The sequence below is a fragment of the Malurus melanocephalus genome, unplaced genomic scaffold (genome assembly GCF_030028575.1).
Source record: "Malurus melanocephalus ecotype Western Australia unplaced genomic scaffold, MMel_1.1 scaffold_168, whole genome shotgun sequence".
In the NCBI taxonomy this organism is placed as follows: Eukaryota; Metazoa; Chordata; class Aves; order Passeriformes; family Maluridae; genus Malurus; species Malurus melanocephalus.
The window spans coordinates 168,737-174,736 of record NW_026623400.1 but is presented as its reverse complement, the minus strand read 5'-3'; positions in this window follow the sequence as shown (position 1 = coordinate 174,736).

Here is a 6,000-nt window from a genome sequence, read left to right as displayed (position 1 = left end):
GCGCGCTGCACGGATCGGGGCCGGGCTCGCACACCCCTCCCGGCTCCCGCCGCCCGCTGGAACCGCGCGTCCTTCCCGACCCGGCCGGGACACCGCCACAGACACGGCTCGAACAGGGACATGTGACCGGCCAGCCGCAGGGATTGTGCCTGAAACCCCAGGTGGCATCTCGCCATGTCAATGCCTTCTGGAGAGCGGGCAAACAGGAGGAACCAGCGCCTGGATCTGTCTGGATAGTCCCCATTTTGATACAATACCTGTTGTATTGCCTTTCTCGATCATCTTAGTTAACAGCCATAGAATCATAGAATACCCGGAGTCGGAAGAGACCCGCAAGGACAATCAAGTCTGACTCCTGTCCCTGCACAGCACAGCCCCCAGAATCCCACCATGTGCCAGAGAGCAGTGTCCAAACACTTCTTGAACTCTGTCAGGTTTGCTCTTGCTCCTGGGGAGCCTTTTCCAGTGCCCAATCACCCTGTGATTGGGAGAAGAGCCTTTTCCCAGTATCCAACCCAAACCTTTCCTGACCCAGCTCCATGCCATTCCCTCAGGTGCTGTCACAGGGCACCAGAGAAATCAGTGTCTGCCCTCCACATCCCCTTGTGAGGAAGCTGCAGACCATGTTAAGGTTTCCCCTCAGTCTTCTCAACTGACCCAGAGTTTTCATTGTCTCCTCACACTAAACTTTTCCCCTGAGCTTCTATTTGAAGAGGGAAAATCGCTCTGATTATTCTCCTTGCCTGCAGTTTGTGTTTGGTTGCTCTGGCACTCATCTGCAGCTCAGTGTTTACATGGGATACACAACCTGTAAGTCTGAGATTTCATTATACAGAAAGATGTTCCAGGAATATTACACGTAAATACATGAACTCAGTGTTGTCTGATTCATCCAGATTAATTTTTTCAGACTTCTGACCTCACATTTGCCCAAGAATGTTCTCATTTGTCCAAGAAGCATTAACACAGACAGCAAGAAGTCCTCATCCCATAACTAYGGGCTCTCCTGCTGGCATCTGGCTCAAGGAGTCTCTGACAATTATGAAGAATGAGAGTTGGAGCATTTCTCAGCCTGCAGGGAAAAGATACAAAGACCCTGCTGGAAAACCCTGAAAACTGGGTAGCTCTTCTGMAATCACACTCCAAAATAGGTCAGTGACTCAGTGCGTGGTGAATCACTGACCTGGCTCCACGGGAGGAGCAGTCCCGCACTGCCCAGACCTTCTTCATTGGCTCAGGACAGCACAGCCACCCCACWGCAGCCACATCCACCAGAAACTCACTGCATAAAAGTCTCAGATTAGTGCAGGGCAGCCTCCTCCCTCACACCAGATGAGTTGTGGGTCATGTTGTGCTTCTTCCCATCCTCCATCCATCGAGGACAGAGCAGTCTCCTGGCAYAAGTGTCAAATTCAGTGCAAGGATAATGGTAAAAATTCAAGTAACATTTAGGARTTTCCACAACATAACAATCAATAGTGATTGTGTATCTCGACCACATTGTAAACAAACAGCAATGAACACCCGGTTTGACCTGAGCATGTCAACAAACTCCTGTCTCTGGGTTGCTTCTTGCTTTTTAAACTATGCAGGTTGATATAACCCACCTCTGCTGTAAATATCCACCAGAGTGGCACATCCATGTAACTGTTTGTGGGGCTGGCATCTCCACACACTTCTACTGTTGACATACAGACAAGAAAGGAAGGTGTTTGGAAAAATGTCTCGAATCTTAAACACAACTTGACAACTAGTGGGCAAAAGATAAGAGGGTGACATTTCCAGGAACTTATACAAGATGCAGGTRTATATGAGTCAAAGCAGAAAAGGGACACAGCTCAGATCTTTTGTGTTCTCCTTGAGGACTGATGTCATTTAATGGGCCACACTCCACCCACAAACCCATTTTCACAAGGCTTTGGTAGCTTTCATCTTTTGAATATTTTAAATTAAGGCTTAAGGCATCTTCAAGGATCTAAGTGGTGCACAGACTGAGGCTCCATCACCTTCTTATTTCTGGAGAAAAGTGACTCAGAGGTGTCCTTGTCCTGCACAGAACAGCCCCACTGGGTTTTGCCAAGTCTGATGCATTTCTTGCAGCAGCCTTCCCTTGCCTGGCTGGAACTCATGGTCTGCTAAGAATAGCTGGTGTGGTGCTGGGGAAATCATCATATTCCAGTCAATGGTGCAGCTATGCACCACTGGAATTTGTGAAACTATTAAGGAAGTTGTTAAAAAAAAATACATCTCTTCTTAGTGGCTGCATTCTCCAAAGGTGAAAACCAGAAAGACTTCATTTCACTTCACAAAGCTTCTGTGAAGTGAAACTCACTGAATTCTGTAATGATTTTTAGTTACTTCCTTCATCAGTGGGCTTATTACTGTAAAAAAAATTAAAGAGGAAAAGAAAATACAAATATTTATACATGTGTATATTAAAAATTCAGAATATTACCATTATTTTTAGCTATATTAAAAACAGCATATATTTCAGAGGGGGATCACTTATCCACCTTTATTAATAATTCCCTATTGTGAACAAGAAGAGTATCATTTTCTTTACACCTTTAGGGAATAAACAATTTTCCCATTTYCTACGACACTAATACACTTTTAATGGCTGTAAATTGTGCACACATAAGAAGTGAAAGATTCCTATCATTTCAATCTACATGAACATTTCAGCTGCAGCATTTACCTTATTCTGACTCACTGATTTTAAAATTACACGAATGCCCCCACAGATCTTTTGAATTCAAATAAGATACAGCTTCTGGTTTAGAGTGTGAAGTTAGCTTCCTGAGGTAGGCAAAGTAATACCAYACAAATCCAGATTTTAGCATTTTTTCCACATCGAAATGAGCATTTCTTGAGAAAATGTGACTGGTATCTACCCACAGCCCACAGGTGTTAAATGACCTGATCTGGAGCAGGACATGGATTCATCACCACATCAGGAAAAAAATTTCCTTGGGCCACAGCAGCAGCCAGGGTAGCTGAAACGGAGGGTGGGTTGAATGAACCTGTCCACCAGCAGCAAAGGAGAAAGCAGCAGCTGTGATGAGATTCAAAGCTACACCAGTTTCTCTTAAGAACACTCATGTTGCAGCATAAAACTCAGACTTTTTGTCAGAATTTATATTGCAGTCAGAGGCCAATTTAGTGTTAGCTTATTTGTGACAGGAGATGTACTGCTGCAGTCTACAATCCACCATTAGCACWTTTCTCTCTCTGCTGGCTTCCTCCGACCTAATGGTGAGACACCGACTGTTACTAATCAAATTATTAGTGGCTGGAGTAAGTGCACAGCAATAGCCCATCCAAAAACCTTTCTGTTAGAGWGACCTTGTTGAAGATGAGAATATACAGCTGTGGGAGCAGCATGGACAATGTGTCACTATTGAGTCTCAAACTTATCGTTTCCGTAGATTTTAACACCCTTTTTCAGCCTCTACATTGTGGCACCCAAGATGTAGAGAGCAGGCATGGGYTATTTGCACCCAGTGCTCGAGGACTGTGCTTCCACACTGAACATGCATCTTTTTATTAAAGGTCATTCATCGGGGCAATGTCAAAACACAACTTTTCATCCAAACTGGTGGTACAAAATGTCTCAGAGGTACCTGTGAAACCTCCCAGTAACTGGGGAGGAAGAGCACATTCCATTTTAGGGGCTGGGGAGGGGAGGAAGAGAGAGAGACAGAGCCAGATGTCACCACAGAGCAGATAAACTCGGAAGGTGCGGCTTCTGGAGGAGAACAACACACCCGTAATACAATTATGGCAGAACGGGGAAAAGCCTGATAAACTAAATAGCCTTAACTCACTCCCCAAGTTCTAAATGGTGATGTGTTCACTGGTTTAACTTTCCACCAAGATTACAGCTGTGTGACATTGGAGCCTATGAATTTAGATAGCTCATTGGTTGTAGGAGACTAAACACGTACCCATATCAAGTATGTTTTTGGATCCTTCAAACATGAGGAGAATTCAGGTAGAGTATCATGTGCTGCTGCCGCCTTGAGTCTCTGACACAACTCTGAATTTCTATTACAGCTTTTATACATAACTTTCAGACTTCATTAATTCTGGAGGAATTATGATTCGTCTTTCACTTTTTTTAAGGTTATGTGTGACAAAAAAATTATGCTTTCAATTTGTAAAACCAAATACCTACGTGGGACCTGTCGCCACCAACAGAAGCTCCAAACAATCACACTGATGGGGTTAATTGGCATTTTAAAATAAATCACTGCCTCCAGATTGATTTATTTTCCCCCCTCTCTTTACACAACATTACAGCGTTTCTCTATAATTATTCAATGCTAAGTTCATGGGTTTGAGGCAGACGACTGCAGACTTAGGAAATGGTGTTTGATTTGTTGCCATGGAAACATCTTGCTGTAGATGTACTCTAATCCCATGACAACTCTGTCTCTCAAGAACCATTTTTTCTGACATAATAAAAATCTGATCAAGGTCAGATTTAATAACAATCTCACTTCCCAGACTTTATTTCGTAAAGCTTTAGCAGAGTTATTTTTTTTTTCTGAAGGGATTTTCTGGAAACTTTGTTTATTTTCTTAGCTGGACTGGAATTTATGCCCTAAAATACATAAACCTTGTGTGGTGTCATGTTAATTTACAGTGCACCTTTTGTTATGGTTTAATTGCATCATTAAAAGAAAGTTACTTATAATTGTTTATATTGTCTTGACAGATGTTAACATTTTACATAACATTGTTCCCACTAATACATACATTTGGGATATCAATAATGCTTATCGTTTCCTAACAAATGGTGTTTACATAGTAGCAAATGCCAACACAGCTTAACTTTTTTTTTTTGAGCTACATGTTTCAAACTGTAAGTTTTTTCTGAATTATTTATCATGGGCACATTCAAACCTGGAGGACTGCAGAMAAGCACCAGCGCTTTATGTGTTCCACCAAGAAATAAAACCAACACATGTGCAGGAAAGTCATATTGACACCAAAATAATTGAGTTGGCAGAGGAGAACTTGTCAAGAACTCAGGCAYGGGTTTGGAATTTTTTTCCACACCTTGGCACAACTGTATTTGRCCTTTGGCAGTTGGGTACCACTGACACCTTGGAGCAACAGCTCCCTGGGACGAGAGGCTTGGCTAAAGCTGGGCTCTCAAAAGACAGCACCTGGCAAAGCTTAGAGACAAGGATGGTTCAGAGACACGTTTTCATCAACTCCAGTCCAGCCCCTGGGCAACTGRGTCCTGAGGATTGTATGTTCCTGACATGGTTGGGATGAACCACACTTGKATTGCCAGTGGGCTCTTCTCCACTCATGCTACTTGTCCAGTAAGAATTTATAACTTCTAGAGAGAGAGATTTTACATGTTCATCCTACCCTGAAGTACACAGCAAAAATTATTATCAGATAAATCAAAGCCTAGAAAACATATTGTTTCCATTGACTGTAAAAGGAATCCAAACTAATTCAAAAGCAAAGGTCTCAGGTGTTCTGTCCCAGAAGCATTGTCTGCCAACCAGGTCAGAGACAGCAAAAATTCATTTACCCATGTCTATGTGGTCTTATGCCTATCAGTGGTTCTGTCAAGGAGAATACATAATTGACTTCACTCTGTCAGTGTGAAYAGTGATCATGGAACTCCTTAACACATTGCATCACAATATTTTGCACCACAAAATCATCCACATTTCTTCTTACCGCCCCAAGTGCGATTTCACACTTTTTTTTTTTTTTTTTTGCCTCTATCTTTTTAACCATCCAACTCTGGACTATTTGATCTGRTCTGGAAATGAGAATCCCATCCCTGTGACAGGCATTCAGCAGCCTGTGCTACAGTCCTGCTTTGGATCCRCAGGGGATTGTGCAAGGTGCTATACAAGATCCATCACAAAAGGTCCACCAAAAAAGGGTGGGTAGTGGTCTCTGACCACGGTGATGTCTGGAAATCAAGTTCAGCTAGTGACCAGTATCATGGCAAAGACAATTTCTGGA